Consider the following 19,661-nt stretch of genomic DNA (forward strand, 5'->3'; position numbering starts at 1 on the left):
AAAAAAAAAAAGAAAAAAAAAAAAGGGGCTGGCAGAAATCAGGCTGAAGGATAGGATCTAGGGGCTTTAAGGCACCCACAGTTCTCCATTAAAGTCCACAGTGACACAAAATACCCTCCTCCGTACAGTCCACAAGGTTGACCGGTAAAAAACATAGTAAATAGAAATGAAATAAATATGTATTTATACGGAGAGAGAAAAGCTCACGACCCAGAGCAAAATTTCAGTGTCCCAGTGCAGCAAAATAAAGTAAAAAATACAGATTTCCACGCAGAGTATTCATTCAGTGGTAAGATCACCTCTTATCTATGTAGTCCCTCCACTTCTTCCAATATTGGTCACCTTTTTCAGTATTGTGTCTCAGGGAAAATGTTAACCTTTCCATGTTGTGAATTTCTTCAACTATTCCTATCCAGTCTGAAATTGTCGGGCAGTCCTTGCTCAGCCAATTCCTGGTTATTGCCTTTTTGCTACTTGCCAATAATAGCTGTAATAGGTATCTGTCTTGTTTATTTATTTCAGTTGGTATGTTTCCTAAGTATATAACACTGAAACTGAGATCAGGCTGCAAAATGATTATTGATTTGATTGCTGCTATAACGTCTTCCCAATAAGATGAAATAATGGGACATTCCTAAGATAATGAGTTTTGGAGGTGTTTGGGGCCAAGTATAATAACTTCAGTTTTGTCTGAATTTAACAACATCACACCATTATTTGCAGGTCATCCAGGGGTTATTTTTTTTGTCCTGGCTTGATCAATAGATATCTTTGGGTATCATCTGCATAACACTAAAGGTTTGTGGAGGGATTTCTAATACTGTTGCCTAAGGGAAACATATAGAAGGTGGATAGAATCAGTCAAAACATAAAATCGATCTGATAAGTAGGACTTAGGCCACATTAGTGCAGTCCCTTTAAGGCCAATTCAATGTTCCAGTCTGTAAAACCTGACTGTAAATCCTCAGATAAACTATTATTATGGAGAAAGTCAAACAGCTGATTAACAGCTACTTTCTCATAAGCTTTAGACTTGTGTAAGTAGCCTAGTTAGGATGGGGTCAAAGAGAAGTTGATGGTTTAGATGAAGAAATCGTTGAGGTTAGTTTGTGAAGGTCAATGGGAGAGAAGCAATCCAAACATACATCAGGTCTTAGAGATGTAGCTAAGGGTCCTGTGTTTGAAGGCAGAGTGGCACTGTTTGAGGGCAGGAGGTGATGAATTTTGTCTCTGATAGTTAGAATGTGTCATTAAAGAAACTCATAAAGTCCTTAATACTGACGGCTGAAGGAATACAAGGCTCAATGGAGCTGTGACTCTGTCAGCCTGGCTAAAGTGCTGAAAAGAAACCAGGGATTGTTCTCATTATCTTCTATTAATGTTGAGTAATAGGTTGCTCTGGCATTGTGGAGGGCCTGTTAACATGCTTATGTTTATATACTACATTACATTATATACTGGTAGCTCTATACAACTGTCTGTATAAAGGTTTCACTTAAAAAGATGAAGTGGAAGGGTCTTATTGTGAAAGTAACAGGAAATGTCGATGTTGTGATGCCTGCAGTGAGTTGTTAGCATGGCCGTTGCCAATTAAGAAGCTGTTGAATCACCTTAGAAAATTGTTTTCTTGACGACTAACAGGCCTTCCTACACATTTTAAGACTGTCTTGCCAGACTAATTGAGATTCTTCCAGATGGTTAAACACCAGTTCCTTTCAAAATTTCATGATATTTGTTTTAACTTGTGGGTTTGTGAGTTAAACCACATAGCTAACTTTCTTTGTTTCATTATCTTCTTTTTAAGAGATGAAACAGAGTCAAGTATCAGTAAGCATGAAAGACTATCAACAAGATATTCAGTTTAGGAGAGACTAAAGTTAGTGTGAGAGATCTCTGTCGCATTGAGACCTGTGTTAATTTTGACACCTATTTTAGATTTAGTCTTAGTCTTGAGACAAAAATGTTTATTAGTTTAGTTTATAGTTTATCACATTTTTGTCATTTTCACACACACACACACACACACACACACACACAGCACAGAGCACAGACCCCATGCTGTGCCTTAAATGGCAGCAGGGTGCTGAGCTACTGTTTGCCTTGCCTATTGTTTGTTTGGCTTCATGCATACTGTGCAGTATTAGAACATAGTGACCAAGGCTCCAAAGGGGGTCTGCTAACAAACAGACTGCACTGCGAAAACATGGGCTCTCTATGGGGTACATGCAGTATTCAGATGGTATACATGCAGAATATATGCTTGCATAGGTGTGCAGACAAGATGAAAGCGTGCTTGGTGCCAACAAGTTGCCCATTACACATATTAGTATGTTATATCAGTTTTGACACTGCAACACATTCTCACTCTGACCTCGTCGCATACTGACATGCTTGGTCTTGGACTTTCTACGTCCACATATGATGTACAAGGTACCCTGGGTACGTTGGTTGTTGACGTTCTGGGTCACTTTGTCAACTTTGTCAACACTTCCATTTTCACAGGAAATTTAACATTTACATACAGTCTCTTTCAAAATAAAGGCACTACATCAATACAACACCGCAAAATGAAGTTTTTTTCCCCTTGAACAACAAACACACATGGTTAGGTTTAGGAAACAAAAACACATGGTTAGGTTTAGGCAACAAAAGCAAGTGGTTAGGTTTAGGAAAAAAAGAACAGGGTTTGACTTAAGAATCTTACGGGATGCAAATACAGCTCTCTTGGGTGAAAGTCAGTGTTTGCTGGACCCACCCACCCCACTTCATTCACAACTTTAACTTTTGTCCTTGTCCCGCTGCGTTTCCCCCGGATGCCGCTAGGCACTGTTAAACTATATTGGCAACTGGCCGCATATCATGCCCATGTCAAAGGATGCCTTTTTAGTTGGTTTTCCCAAGCGCCAGATTTCGACAACTTTGGAGTGAGACCGGGCTCGATAGTGATGGTGCTCCAGTGTAACTGTTTTTGCTGGCTAATGAAACAGCCTGGCGCAGACTATTTACTGGAGTTTACCTGCCTTTCAATGTCCAATAGTCCACCTCTAACATTTTCGTCATGTCTAATCTCTTCAACAAATATGAAACATAAATTTTGTCTTAGATTTTATTGACAAGATCTATTTTTAGCCTGTCATCATCTTGTTTTCATTATGGAAAAAAAGTCGAGGAAAAATTTTCATCATAGTTTGCATCAATGAAATTAACACTAATTAAGACATGGCCTATTATGTTTTCAATATTGATGCCATATGTCAGAACAAGATCAAGGCTGTGGTTAAAACAGTGAGTGGGTTTTTGTTCAATCTGACTGAAGCCAGTCTAATAATGAGATAGTACTGATGCTGTCATTATCGACATCCACATGAATATTAAATTAACCTACAATGATAACTTTATCTGATTTAGGGACTAAACTTAATAAAAAACTCTCAGAATTCAGATAAAAATTCAGAATACAGACTAGGAGTGTGGCACACTATAACAAATAGGATTGGCTGTAAAGTTTTCAAAGTTGGGTGTTAAAGACTAGGGACAAGGCTTTCAAAGAAATTACAATTTAGTTTAGGTTTAGGGTTGATTAATAAGCTAAAGTCAAAAATGGCTGAAACTCTCCCTCCTCAGCAACTGCCTTAAGGAATGTATTATTATGACTGGGAGGAGTGGATGCATTTTGACCAACATGTTCATCACAACACAAACAGGTTTCAGTAAGACAAAATAAATTAATATGATTATCTGATATTAAATCGTTTACTAACAAAGCTTTAGATGCTTTAGTCCACATTTAACTCTAGGTTAGGGTTAGGGTTTTCTTGTTCTTTAGGAGAGGAAATGTTCATGTCCAACTCCTCTTTGTAAGGCTTTTTAGCCTGTATAGTAACTGTGTCAGAGCTGGAAGCAATCAAAAATGAGAGGTAGAGGAGGAAAGAGACACACGTGAAAAATGACTTTTTTTATTTGATGGTGTTTTGTTCTTCTTCTCCACATTTATCTGTCTGCATGCTCATGCAAGGCAGCTGCAACAGTGAATGGATTTTTAAACACAGGAAAAAATCAACTAACCCTTTAGCAATGATGAGTAAGACAACAACAATTGGAGGGTGAGATGTGTAAACCAAAAGAAAACAAAGGGAATCTGGGAAAGTGTTTATCTACAGACTACAAGTCTGGGTCTGAAAGAGGGAAAGGCTGTAAATGAATGTGCAACAAGCACAATCACCGTAATTCAGAATAATCAAGCGACTATAAGTCATCTGCAGTAAGAACTGATCAGAACTAAGTCTACAGTGTTACCGACTGGCTCAAGGCCGGCAACAAAAGGGAGGTCACACACAGATATATCAATCAAAAGTTAATTTATTTAACTCAAACAAATAAGCACAGTAACTAACTGATGGCTTGTGTAAGTAGGCAGGGTATCAGTCATGTTTGGTGTGTGTGGATGAGTGAACGGTGAAGGACAGGCCAACTTACGAGAGAATTGCCGCCTGACTAGCCGTGGCTTCCCTCCCACGTCACTGTTTACGTCACACGCTGACCTACACGTTTTGTTACTCGCTCACGCACCCCATTGCTGCACTCCCCGATTTTTCTTTTATACTGCAAATTTGCACAATTCCTATCAAAAAAGGGCATGTGTGACCAAAAGGGAGGTCCTTTTAGCCCTCTGCAGGCCCCACCCAAAAGGGCAAGTACCAGCAGGCACTACCTCCCAGCTCCGCCTACCAGCCGACACCCAGTAACTGCAAGAGAGAGAGAGCACAGTCAGACATGGGTAGGGAGACTGAACAAGGTCGTCACAACAGGTATAAGACGCTCTGAAGTGGCTGAGAAGACAAAAACATACAATGTCATTTTCGCCTCACCTAACCCTCTCAATTTGCTCAGACTTGCACTGGACCCTCTTATTTTTATAGCTGGACTCAAAAAGTGAATACCATCAATAACTTGTGTCAGAGCAAGAGCTTCACGTCTCACCCTTTTGACAAGAATCCTTCCTTTGGCAAATTAGTGGCAGAGACAGCTAAATAAATTAGATTCATGTGGAACATCCCACCGCGCCTCTGCTTGCTGCTGCTCTCTCTAAGCTGAAGAGAAAAACAGAAAAAGTAAGACATTCCTTCCCTGTCCTCTGTTCTTAATCATCTTCCATTTTTTCCACCACTGGACTGTGAGGTTGAACAGCTTAAGTGCATTGTGCTTCCCAATTGAACTGCCTGTTCTCAACTGTTGTGTCCTTTGTGACCCCTGAAATCTGCATGGGAATAATTCAACAAGATGCTGGTACTTTTTAAAGCTTGTTGTGAACATTCCATTTTACCATATTCCAAAGATCAAATACATTTGATTATAGTCAACACCGTAATGTAAACACATGAGCCCCCCGCCCCCAGCCGCTAACACCAAGTGGGCCCCTTCCCTGCAGCTCTGAGCAGGTGAATTTTTACATCTTTAATAGTAAGGATACTTATCATTTCAAATGCACAATGAAATTTAACAGACCACTTTAGAACACTCGCCATGGGTTGTTGTATTGAGTAACTGCTGGAGCTTTATAACTTTACAAATAATACAATGTCGCAACCGCTGTCAAGCTGTTACAGGCACACCGGGCTCTTCCTCACCTGATGCTGAAGCTGTTGGAGGCACACTGGGCTCTTGTTCATGTGATACTGAAGCTGTCGGAGGCAAACCAGGCTCTTCCTCACCCGATGCTGATGCTGTGGGAGGCACACTGGGCTCTCCCTCACCTGATGCCGATGCTGTGGGAGGCACACTGGGCTCTCCCTCACCTGATGCCGATGCTGTGGGAAGCACACTGGGCTCTATCTCACCTGATGCCGATGCTGTGAGAGGCACACTGGGCTCTCCCTCACCTGATGCCGATGCTGTGGGAGGCACACTGGGCTCTCCCTCACCTGACACTGAATCTGTCGAAGGCACACTGGACACTCCCTCACCTGACACTGAAGCTGGTGGAGGCACACCAGGCTCTCCATCACCTGACGCTGAAGCTGCAGGGTTCACAGTTGTCTCCATCTGATGGTAACACCACTGGGGTTTCTGCCTCATCTGCAATGTATTATCTCTGTTGATCACTTTCTTTACAATCAGGTAGGCTTGTTTCATCCTCATCAATCTTCCTGTTACGCCAAAATCTTCCTGACTGGCTCTGACATACATAAAAAAGAAATCTCTGGACCAGCAAAGATTTTTTTTTTTAACTATTAATTTTACTTTACACCAAAATGACTCTGAATATGAATCATATCATATCATGTTTTTAAAATTCTTATCATAATAGTTGTTGACAGGCGGGGCCCGGTCTGCTTAGACTGGCCCCCTGCGTGTTGGGGTTTGCAAGGGTATACTTTATGGGCCAGGCTGTGGTCTGAAAAATGTGCAAGCTAGCAGAGAAACATAAAGTAACCGTTATGTTCCTGGAACCATTTTGAGTTGAAATGTGCTTCGTGACACATTGTCCTGCAGGACATCTCTATCTGATAATGACTAGCTATAATTTGCCCATGTAGCTTCATTTTTATGTACTGTATGATCGTAAGAGAACCCAGAATGATGCGCTAACACTGTGGTCCATTCTATTGACAGTCAATGCTTTGTCACAGATTGTCTTTGTGCTTTGGGGCAGTTTGGGTGTACACAGTCAGGTGGCTTCTGGATTGCATCTCTCTTCTTTGCTCATCAAGCTGTGACCTACTGTGTCTGCACTACCATGAGACAAGGACAGCTTTACTTCATTTAACCATCTTTACATATTTAACCAAAGTCACCACCAAGCTTAATGCTTTGGTGCTACTCATGGGCCCTAGGATGCATGTCCTCAGTATCAAAGTCCTATATTTTATGCAGCCACCAACCAGCCAAACTGCCCCTGATGCTTGTGTGCAGTAAAAAAAAAAAAAAAAATACTGCACTTCTTATTCAAAAATCACTGCCACTTAATATAGTCCAGGCAGCAATTATGTTTCCCTCAAACATGTTTTTTTTCAACAGAAGATTATAAAGACATAATTTCAAAGGGACAGGTTTGGAGATCTATAGGTGAATTTGTTTGGCATCAGAAGGATGCAGGCGCTACACTGGACTGTTGTCGTGAAAGATGGAAGTTAAAGCTGTAGATTTCCTACAACAATCCATAGAAACAAGAGGCAGAGGATTTAGGTATCAAGAAGTTTCAAAAATAATAACAATAAATATGGCACACATTTTTCGACATTTTCTTCTGGAAGGCTTTCATGTTGTTACACTCAACTGTAAACACAAAAAGTGTCTAAAGAATGGAAAACAGAGCTAAAGAGACTTTTGCTTTTGCTGCTTTTCCAGCTTACTTTCTCACCTCCACATGGCTGGCCAGTCATTGTGTATAGTGGTAGTGTGTGTGTGTGTGTGTGTGTGTGTGTGTGTGTGTGTGTGTGTGTGAGGGTAATTGAGGACTAAGCACAAACTGCATAAAAATGATGGACCTAGCCACAGTGATGACACTCATTGGTTTGTGGACTTCCGTTTTACAACCCAATCATCAGTATAAATGATAAAGGTTGGCTTTGTGCGTTTCTGCAAACCACAGATACGTTACATAGGTGTGGTATTGTGTAACAGATATGTAACAACTTTATGTTTCTTTAGGTTTCAGCAATGCTGTGGTTAATGTGTGGTTTGGGGTTAGGCAAAAAAAACACTTGGTTATGGTCAGTGTTGGGCAAGTTACTCTCAAAATGTAATATATTACATATTACTAGTTACCATAATTTGAAAGTAATAAAATACTTCACAATATTACTCTTTGCGTAGAGTAATAAGTTACTTATTACACAACTTTTGAATTACTTTGACCAAAATGAGCTCAGAAGAACTAATGTTTTAAATTTTAAATGGATGAGGGTCATGTTATTTCACAGCAGATAATCAAGGCACAGAAGCTCCAGTTTATTACAGTTTATTCAAATCCAGTGCTGCGCAGGTCTGAGCCATTCATGCATTCACATACAGTGGTTACCACTTTGTATTAAAATCCCCTGCTTATATTAATAATAGTGTGATGATATAGAACCATTAAATAGCCTAGACCTGTTTTAAATAAACTGATAGCCTTGGACAGAGGGAAGGTCAGGCAGAGGATCAAAGTCTGATACTTATGACATTGATAAATATTTGTGGGCCTCTGATATGAAACAGTAATCAGTAACCATCGACTTTCACCCGGGAGGCGGGTGTTCGCTTTCTGTAAGATTGTAAAGCCAAATCCTGTTCTTTTGTCCTTAACCAACCACGTGCTTTTCTTGCCTAAACGCGTGTTGGCTAAACGTAATCACATGCGTATGTTGTTGAATGAAAAAAACAACGATTTACAGTGTTGTACCAATGCAGTGCCTTTATTTTGAAAGAGACTGTATGCAAACTGTACATTTCCTGTGAAAACAGAAGTGTATTTTGAAAACAAACGATGTGTTTAACAAGCTGAAGTTGACAGAGTGTCCAAGAACATCAACAACCAACGCACCCAGGGTACCTTGCACGTCATATGTCAACGTGGAAAGTCCAAGACCAAATGTCGATAGGTGACAGGGTCAGGGATAGAATGTGTGGATTCCCAGTGTGCTGGTCAACTACAGCAGCACCAGATAATATACATAATAAGGGGATGTTGGCATTACTCTGCTGTTGTAGGGGATGTAAATGAAAAAGAAGCTAACGGACATTTGACTGCATCATCCTGATGTATCAATAACTGGGACAAGAAAAAAACACAATGGAGCCCATCTCCTTATCCCCACTGCTTTAAAGCAGCCTTCAGGTCATCACCCTTTTAAACTAAGCACAAAAAGTAAATTATTATTATTATTATTTCTTTGTTGTAACAATGCTTCTTGGCAAAAAAAATCTTATACTGTTGGAAAGCCTGTTTATTTCCATTTTAAATGGTGCCACATTTGTGAGGAACATGCATCTGTGGGATGAGCAGCAGAGCTGAGTATGTGGGTTGCGCCCATGAAAAATTTGCCAAATCTTCTTTGCCAATGCCAAACAGATTTTTTTTTGCTGTTGCTATTGACTCTTGTTTTGAGCTTCTGGTACCTCCAGGTGCTCACAATCAGGAGCTGACAATCAGGTGCTGACAATCAGGTGCCAATCAGGCAGCACCTGTGAGCATGGGCCCTGCTACAGTGGTCAGTTGGTGTCTGCTCCAAGAATCAGCATAGGGCCCGTGCAATAGGGCAACTTCAAGCTGGTGTTCCGCAAAACCAAGTTGCAGCATTATTTGAAGTGAGCCCTAGTACCATCTGCAAGCTGGAGGCCAAGTTCCATATAACAGGGGATGTCATAGATAGGCCGCGAAGTGGGCATTCCAAGAATACAGCACCCCAAGAAGACCGTTTCCTCATCCTGTCAGCACTTAGGAACTGTAGGCAGTCTTCTACAGATTTGCAGTCAAGGTTTGCAGGACAATATGGCCAAAGGCTCTCTGCCCAGACAATCCAGAACAGACTGCACGCAGCCAATCTCCAGTCTCATAGGACTGCCATGAGGCCTGCCATGACTGCCCTTCACCATCAGGCCTGTTTGCACTGATGTCGGCAACACGTGCACTGGAACTTGAAAATGTGGAGGAACATTATGTTCAGTGATGAGTCAAGATTCTTGCTACGACAGTTGGATGGCAGGGTCAAAGTGTGGAGAAGACACGGAGAACACTTTGCTGATTGCTGCACAGATAGAGTAACATCTTTTGGTGGAGACAGTGTGATGGTACGGCATCTCCCTCACTGGAAAAATGAGGCTTGTCATCATTGGAGGCAATCTCAATGCAGAGAGATATTGACATGAAATTCTGCAACCAGTGGCAATCCCATATCTCCACAGTCTGGGACCAAACACGACGACAACGCTCGCCCCCACAGAGCGGGGTTTATCAGAGACTACCTCCAGAATTTGGGAGTGGAGAGGATGGAATGGCCCGCCAGTAGTCCTGACCTCTTGTGGGATCAGCTTGGGTGTGCTGTTCATGCCAGAGTGACCAACACAACCACGCTGGCTGTCTTGCGACAAATGCTGGTTGAAGAATGGGATGCCATCCCACAGCAGTGTGTGACCAGGCTGGTAACCAGCATGAGGAGGAGGTGCCAGGCAGTTGTGGCTGTGTATGGTTCTTCCACATGCTACTGAGGCTCCTGTTTGTTAAATGAATAAATTGTTAAATAGCCAATATGTCTTGTTTCTTCAGACTCCAGTCATCCAATCCACCAAACAACACCAAATAAGAGTCAACAGCAAACAAAGCTGTTTGGCATTGGCAGAGAAGATTTGACAAATTATTCAGGTGCAACCCACATACTCAGCTTTACTGCTCATCCCACAAATGCATGTCCCTTACAAATGTGGGACCATTTAAAAGGGAAATAAACAGGCTTTCCAACGGTATAAGACTTATAGCCAAGAAGCATTGTTACAACAAAGAAATAATCTACCAAACAAAAATGTCCTTACGTTTTGTGCTTAGTTTAGTATAACTGTTTTAGCAGCCTTTAATGCCTTTATGAATTTCCCATAAGCCTTACACAATGGCGATTTCAACGTCACGGCTTGCCAGAACAGGCAAGTTCATGGGAGTCAAGGGGGCACAGCTGGTTCAGACATGCTTGTCATAACAGCATAACAGACAGGACCAAATAGTGTAGGTCTGTCCAAGAACTACTGCATATCTACAAGCTGGCTACTGTGCGTACGACTATGGCAGTGATATCACACACTGTAGGTACGACAGTTAATTTTGTTGACTCCTGTAGATATGGCTTTTATAGCATTACCTCTTAAAAGTTCTTGGATCACTTGTAATGATGGTCTGACGATCCATTCTAGGGGACACAGAGGTAAAGTCACACCTCCCCTTATATGACAAAACCATACATTTCACTTTGATGGCAGGTTTTGAATAATAAAAAACAGCAGGCTTTTCCCGCCCTGTACTTTCCTATAATAATGAGTTTTGCTTTCACGCCAGGTACCATTTAGGTTGAAGTCAGGAAATATTTCAAATGGTAGATGAATCACTGTGTAGTGCAAAAGTTCCAGTGCAGATTAAGAGAGATGGAAAGGAAATGAAATGAAAGGAAAGGAGAGACAGAGGGAAACAGAGACAGAACAGGGGGATTCTCAGATGCAGGTGTATTTATAGCTGGAAAGGGAGAGTCTCACACACACACACACACACACATACACACACACACACACTGGAGGCTATCATAGTCCTGCTGTTAAATAATGCAACTGCTTTGAGATCTAAGGGACTCCTATTATATTAAGCCTGCATGTCTCTCTGTTTGTGTGTGTGTGTGTGTGTGTGTGTGTGTGTGTGTGTACGTGCATATGTCACTGAAAGACACAAATCCTCTTTCTCCCTCTGTTACAGTATAACCGTCCTTGAACTTTGTTAACAGTCCTGTGTGTGTGTGTGTGTGTGTGTGTGTGTGTGCGTGCGTGGGTGTGTGTGTGCTGCTTCATGTGTTTCTGACAGAATTAATCATATCCCAGTTTATGACTCCATCATCTCTCTGTTTTGCATTTGTAAATGTGTGTGTTTGCAATCGTGTGTAATTATCCTTGCCCCGTTATGTGCCTCTCCTGGATGTGTTTATATCAGAAGTGTTTTTGAAGTGTTCTGCCACCAAACTTGTGAGGCCTCTTGTGCCCAATTAGGCAGCTTGTTTGAGCTGCTGCCGTCACATGGTTCCCTCTCTTGGCATCTCTCTTCCCCTTCATCACTCCATCCTGCCGTCCCTTCATCTGTCCACCCTGCAGTCTGAGAGTAAGCAAGTGTAACCTTTCCTCAGTCTACTCGGGTTCTATCAGGTCCTGTCTATTCATTAGGTTCGGGTAAGGAGATTGGCGGTAGCACTGAGCATTAAAGCAACTGATTTCCAACTCACACAACACTTAGAACTCACACAACTTAGAACGTTCAGTTTCCACACATTGAGCATTTTTTCCACATTAAATGAAATTAAATTCACAGTATGAACTGAAAATTACCTGACCGGTACCGGTGTATTAAGAAAATAAAGACAAAAAAAATAAAAAAGTAAAAAAATGTTTCTTTCCCTTTTAATGTGTTAAATTGTCCTTTTTATTCCCGGTTTTCCGTTGTTTACTCAGTTTATTTATTGTCTTCCAGGGTCCTCCAATGAGAAAACAGGGTTTTTTTTCCTTTATCAATCAGTTTTCTTAGCAAAAATGTAAAAAAATAGAGAAAATGAATAAAAAAAAAAATAAATACTGAGATCTCAGAAAATAAAGTGCAAATAAAAGGGTGTCACTCCTCAGGACTGAGCCTGTCCTACCACACTGGTATCCACACGGTGATCCCGTTGAACCAAGAGCCTCCATGCAGCATGGCGGTGATGCAGGTCGCAGTTGAACCAAGAGCCTCCATGCAGCATGGCGGTGATGCGGGTTGCAGTTGAACCAAGAGCCTCTCCACGGCAGTGGCGGTAGTGTGGAATCACAATTGAACCGAAGAACTCGTCCCTCACAAAAGACCAGCCTGCATAATATGCAGCGGAATTATTTATCAACTTAACGACTCTCTGTTAGTTTTTTTTCCCCAGTGTCCATTAAACAATATAGCTCCATTGAACGAAATAAATAACAGGAACCACGAACATATGCAGCAACACATCATTTTAGCATCATAAGCTACAGCAACGGCTGTGGAGCCGTGCTCGGCCTTACTGCTAGGCCGCAACTGAGCTAACGCTCGTTAACTGCTCGTTAACTCGCTACCCGTTCATCACGGTAATGTGCATTAATAGCATATCATCACATCATCACGAAAAAACATATCTCAGTATCATTAAACATTTGTTAGCTATTCTGACTGGGTTTTTTTCCTATATACCAAAGCAGGATGACACTGCTAACAGAGCTAACAGACCGCTAACTCACCAGAATAGTCCAGAAAGATCGGGAAACACTCGTCCGAATTGCTCCCGTGATCAGTCTCACTTCTACCAGGTGCTACCAGGTGAGTTTCGCTTCACACTCCGTTCCTAACGACAGTTCTATCACACTTCAACACAAAATATCATCACATTTAGTCACCAAACAGGACTCTTTGCTCTGCGGCTGCACAAGGTTTTTTCCTTTTTCCTCCTTCTTTTTTGTCCCTCCTTTCGCACACACGGAGAGCTGCAGGTAATGCGTTCAGGTAAGCTCAGAAATTTCACTACCTGGCGAGAAACAACTACGATGCATTCAAAAACATTCAAAGGGTTCTGGAAATCACAGTGCAATAAGTTTAACAGGGTTACACAAGGAAAAGAAATGAATGTCAGTCTTGCAGCGTCATAGTAAATGTATGTATTGGTGCCTCTGAAGATACGCCTCAGGTTACAGGCAGTGTGCCAACTGTTACATTTTAGACATGACGACGGCTGATCGCATGGAAATGCATATGTGCTGAGCTGAGCGCTCTGACTTTTCACTCGTTTCTCTCTGACATTTTAGAGAATGACAGGAGGACAAGAAGAGAGAGTGATGGAGACAAGAGAAGAGAGAGAGTGATGGAGACAAGGCAGTGAGGAGGAGGAGGAGGAGAAGGAGGGCGTGAGAGAGAGGAGTCAGATTTGCTGCTTACCTTCTTAACTAGTCAGTAGATCTGTCCCCAGGAGAAGTGATGAAACTGATAGCAGGTTGGTCTCTGCCACTCACACCTCACTCACACACACACACACACACACACACACACACACACACACACACACACACACACACATATGTGTGTACTTCAGTCTTTGTGAGGACCTCACTAACATTCCAAGCCCCTTACACTAACCTTAACCAAGTGCACAGTAGGGATGCGTGCGATTAGATGTTTAAATGATTAAACAGTTGAAATTTATTTATTTGGATAAGCCCCTTGAGATGCATCATCTCGTTTTAGAGGGGGTCCAAACATATAACACATCATACAAACATGTATTCGACACACAAAACAAGACAAAGACAAAAACAAAAAACAAAACAAGACACTACAGTTATTGTCATGCCGAAAATAACGTCATTACAACATAAGGAGGCCAAATTGGCTAGTATTAGAACAGCAGCAAAAGATAAATGCAATTAGTTAATAAGCAGAGATGGGGCATGCACGATGACAGTTTCATTGATAACAGGAGCAGACTGACTCAAAGTAAGAAGACAGGGCAGTCTTAAAAATACCAAATGATGAAATAAATCTAATATTAACAGGTAGGTTATTCCAATCCGCAGGAGCTTTAAACATAAAAGCTCTTCTGCCAATTGATTTTTTAGCACAGGAGACAGAAAAATAGAGTTGGGCAGTGTGTCTGAAGTGATAATTCGATGTGTAGGGAACAAGAAACTGTTTTAAATAGGGGGGATAGTTAAAGTAAATACATTTAAATATGAATTGAAACCAGTGTATCTGTCTTCTTACATTTAAAGATGGCCATTTCAGTCTATTATACATTGTGCAGTGATGAGTCAAAAACGGGCAACCAAGAACAAATCTGCAGAGTCTATTGTAGGCTGTGGTAAGTGCAGAAAGGACAGATTTATGGGCATTTTGATAAACAACATCGCAATAGTCCATGATTGGGAGAATAAGTTGGGTGGCAAGGTTCTTACGAACAGTAAATGTAAAACAATTTCGAGAACAATATAAAATGCTGATTCCAAAGTTTACTTTTTGTAATACATGATTTATATGAGGTTTGAATGAGAGTTCAGGATCTAGCCACACACCTAGATATTTGAAACTGCCAACTTTATACAGTAGTGTGCCGTCATTACAGTTAATTATACAGGAGCTAGCACAGGATTTCAGTTTTTGCCTGGTACCAAAAATCATGAAGTATTTTTTTTTCATGAAGTAAGATTTTGTTTTGTTGAGCACAAGCTTATTACATGATAACCATTCTTGTACCAAATTAAAATCAGATTGAAGAGAAGCTTGAATTTGTGATACATCAGGCTGGGATGAATATATGACGGTGTCATCGGCATAAAGTTGAACACGGCAGTTAGTCAGAGTGGATGGTAAATCATTTACAGAGTTGATCCCTGAGGGACACCCCTTTGTTGGATCACGAAATCGGAATGCTTTCCATTTATGGCAACACACTGTTTCCTGTTATGAAGGTAAGAGCTAAGCCACTGAACTGCATTTAGAGATAGACCAATACTGTGAAGTTTGTCTAACAGCAAATAACAATCAACTAAATCCAAAGCTTTAGTTAAATCAATGAATATAGCACCAGTGAGTTCACCATTATCTGCAGCAGAGAAAACATCATTTGTGAACTTTAGTAAAGCTGTTGTTGTTGAGTGATTAGACCTAAAGCCGGACTGGAATGGTGATAAGATGTTATTAATAGTGAGATAATGGTAAAGTTGACTATAAATTAACTTTTCAAATACTTTGGCGATGGCACAAATAATAGAAATTGGTCTGTAATTATTGGTATCAAGTATATCCCCTCCTTTATGGAGTGGGGTGATACGTGCACATTTCCAGATAGTTGGTAACTCACAGGTGGACAATGAAAGATTAAATAAGTCAGCAAGTGGATACATAATAACGTGGGAGGCTAGCTTGATAAACCTGTTCTCAATACCATCAAGTCCTGCAGAGCTGTTCACTTTTAACTCATTAATGGCATTCTGCACTTCTGTTGGAGTAATTTTCCTAAATGAAAAAGAACTGTGACAGGGTGAACTATTGCTAAAGGTGCAAGTAGTCAAATAGGGTTCAGGTATTAGTGCAGAGCAGACAGTTGAAAAATGCTGATTGAATGTTTGGGCAATAGATAGTGAGTCATGTATTGTAGTATCAGCAGCTCTTATTTTGTTAATAGTATGTTTATCAGATGTATTGATAACGGTTTTAATTTTATTCCAGAATTGCTTAGAGTTCTTAAAGTCTGAGGTGATAGATGCTTTATAGTAATTGGATTTTGCATTATGGGTTTTTGTTTTGCATATGTTACGTAATTGCCTGTATACTTCCCAATCAGCACTATCTTGTGTTCGGTGAAAAGTTGCCCAAGCTTTATCCCTTTGCCTGAAGAGGGTAATAAGTTCAGAATTAATCCAAGGGAGATGTTTACCCTTAACTTTAACAGTTCTCCAGGGTGCATGTTTGTTCACAATTTCACTAAATTCTTTATACAGAAAATCCCATGCATGTTGAACAGAAGGTATAAGCTGGTATCTGTCCCAGTTAATGTTAACTGAGTTTAATTAATTTAGGAGGCAATTTAATTAATTTGATTTTCCACACACAGTAAATAATTGAATAATCACTAAAACAATCAGACATGATACCAGCCTTTAAGAATCTATCAGGATGTGACACAAGAATCCAGTCAAGCAAAGACTGATTTTTAGGAGTGACTCGAGTTGGTTCCTTGATCAGTTGAGTAAGGTTTATACTACTACAGGGTATATGCAGGAATCCTGAGGTTAATTTCAATACCTTTTTAAGACTTTTTAAGACCTTCCAAAAAAACTTTAAGACCTCATCGCCACTTCAAGCTGTCGTTAGCAGCAATGCATCTTTAACTTACTAAACAGCTGTAGTTTGCAATTAAATCTATGGAGCACAAACATACAACAGAACTCAGATAAGATGAGAAGGAATAAAGCTTGAAAGAATAAATCAAACCAAAGACAGGTTTATTAAAATACACCTTAGGTCATAACAAGTAACACAGCTCTACAGCTCAACATCAACTATTCAAGACCAACTTCCTGAAAACAACAACCTTATGGCTAGCCCCTTGCATGTGGGATTAAGGGCTGACCCAAAAAATTCGAAGCTTTGTTCGATGGCACGGGATTTGATTGTGAAAAAAAAAAAAAAAAATGAATATTCAGCCTTCAGCCAGACAGCTAAATTCTTTCAACAATGTGACTCAAAATAATGATAAAATCGATTTTATTGATGTAAAATAATATGCTGATGGTGACATTTTCCAAAGGTCCGCTGCGCTCTGAGTCTGGTGTCAGTAACACATGCTGCTCTGAGTCGCGCATCTGTCTGCTTGCGCTGCAGTGCGCACCAAGGGTTTTAATTTTTAGTGTTAAAAATCAAAAGTTAAACACTACTTATCAGCAACCAGAAGTGTTTTTTTCATTTGTGAATATTTTTTATTAATTCTAGGGTTGCAAGAAACTACCTTTTCACCATAATTTTTAAGTTATTAACTTTTTGGACTTTTCTTTCCGCTCATCTTTTTCAAATGACTTGTCCAACCAGTTTTTATTAAAATCACCGAGTAGGATTCACTGTTGCTGGAGATGGAGTTAAAAGTAGAGACCATGCAGTTAAAGGACTCTGCCGGAGAGGAGGGTGGCCTATACTACCAATGGTTAAACATTTGTTTGCATGAAAAGTTATCTTAATAAATATACATTCAAAAAACAGAGGCTCAACAGCAGGAACCACTAGCTCAGTCACAAGATCAGAGGCGACGTATATGGCCACACCTCCGCCTCTGGAGCATCTATCAGATCTATATAATACATAATTTGCAATATTTAGTTCATTGTCAGTTATTCTACTATTGAGCCAGGTTCCAGAGAGTGTAATGATGTTGGGTTTATGTATGACAACCCAGGAACGAAGAAAGTCTATCTTAGGCAAAAGACTCCTTATATTCAAATGAATTATTTTTAATCCCTTGAATTCATCCATTCTGGTAGTAAAAACTAAAAATGGTGCAGTTATTGTTCAAACATCGATGAAATACGAGGTTGTAATGATTGCAAGATTCATTTTTTACTGTAGACCAGACAGACAAGACACACAAACACACAAAAAAATGAAAAATAAATGAACAAAAAATATCCATCAAGAAGGCCCAGCAACCCCAGACACCAAGTTCCAGAGCATTTCTGCGAGTAAACCTAACTGTGTTAGTGCAGTCCATCAGTTAAACTCAAAGCTCAGTCCACTGAAAAGAGAATGAAAGAAGAAAGCGTAACTCCAAAAAGTTAAAAAAAATAAATAAATAAAATAAATCTGCATCACCATCAATCAGTACATCCAAAAACAATAATCGCCGCTAGGGGCTAATAAAGCAGTAGTCGTCTCCAGACTCTATCGTATCAGGAAGGAAAAGGAAATGACGTATTCTGAACTGCAAAATGTAAACAAACAACAGAAAGAGACCGGTAGGAAGCTACCTGGTGTGTCCAAACAACTGGAAAACAAGCAGACGAGCTTTCCACACACGTTCACTCATGCTGCGGCCATCTTGATTGAAACGTCCGCCCCCTCGCTAGTCGGCACCAGAAATATTAGTCGTTTAAACCAATTAGTGTTTTATTCATGTACAAGCCGGCTTAACTGTCACGTAGCTGCCCGCCAGTAGTGGGTGCTACAAAGCCATCAGACAGCGGCCCCTCTCCCAGCTTTAATGCTCGAGTAGACTGGAGTTTTAAAACAGCAACAGCAGTGGGAAACTGGAGAGATGTCCTCTCGCAAAAACAGCTCGGTTTGGCAGTACTTTGATCTAGAAAAGGAAAACAGTGTAGGCTGTTTCAGAAAATAAACTGGCATGTAATCACTCAACTGGAGCAATGCGCAACCACATTCAACTGAAGCATTTGGATTTTAACCTGCACGAAACGATGGCTGCTGCTGCAAGCGTTCTCGCCACACTCAGACCAATTTGACATTGTTCCGGAGAAGCTGTGATCCCACCCAGTCTGAGAGGATAACACAGCACATTACAACAATGTTCAAGTTCACATACATACTGCACCTCGCAAAGTGTCCCGTACTCGTACGGTGTTTAAAATCCAACATGGTTATTTTCCATGTTATTTCGTACTGGCTGAGTGTTTCTTTGCTCTATCTTTTGAAATCAATTTATTTAATGATTGAATATTCCAAGTAGTCTTTGAATTTCTTGTTTTTGATTACCACAGATCATTATTTCCATTTTTCCTTTCATACTTTATTAAAAAAATAGTTTTTGTATTACCACATCAAGTTTACACACACAGGTCAAAAATGACCCATTCATCCAAGTGTGATTCAAAATTAAATGACTAAATTATATAATGATCATTTGTTTCAAATAATTACCTTAGCAGTGAGTGGGGCCAAACACTATTACATTTAATATTTGAAACATGTTTATTTGTCATTTTGTCACACTTAAACATACCTCTGACAGCAGACAACACGGCTATTGAACAATACTGTATCTGTAGTGTAACTACTGTTAACTGGTCAAATGTGACCAAAACAACAAAATAAAATACAACTGATCACATCACATCACAAGAGCACAAATTGCCATCTCAATTTTTACATCCCTCACAAATGACCACAACATGTTTGCACTCCTTGCACACAGGCCTGGTGCACTGGGAACACCAGCTGTTGACTTTGCTGTCTTTGGAAACTGGGCAGATCGCGCACCTCTTTCTCTTCCTTTGGCCCTCCTGTCTGATGTCCTCCTGTGGCTGGGTGGTGGCTGTGTTTTGTTTTTTTAACCCACATCTTCCCATTGCCTCAATAATATGCTTTTGGAGTTTGGGCGTGCCCTCCATGCTCCTCTTCATATGTGGCATGACAAGCTCTTTGCCCAGCTCCTAGATGAATAGCC

At 40.5% G+C, this 19,661-nt stretch overlaps 1 long non-coding RNA gene across 1 annotated transcript in view; it reads right to left on the reverse strand.

Annotated features, from left to right (window-relative positions):
- Positions 1-13,174, reverse strand: part of LOC126390157 (uncharacterized) — a 698,278-nt gene extending 685,104 nt beyond the window's left edge. Inside the window, exons 1-2 of the long non-coding RNA XR_007569933.1 lie at positions 12,964-13,174; positions 9,946-12,562 (exon numbers count right to left, since the gene is read on the reverse strand). This is a non-coding gene — a long non-coding RNA (uncharacterized LOC126390157). The remainder of the gene's footprint in view (positions 1-9,945; positions 12,563-12,963) is intronic.
- Positions 13,175-19,661: the final 6,487 nt, after the last annotated feature.

This window comes from Epinephelus moara, chromosome 5 (genome assembly GCF_006386435.1).
Source record: "Epinephelus moara isolate mb chromosome 5, YSFRI_EMoa_1.0, whole genome shotgun sequence".
Classification (NCBI taxonomy): Eukaryota; Metazoa; Chordata; class Actinopteri; order Perciformes; family Serranidae; genus Epinephelus; species Epinephelus moara.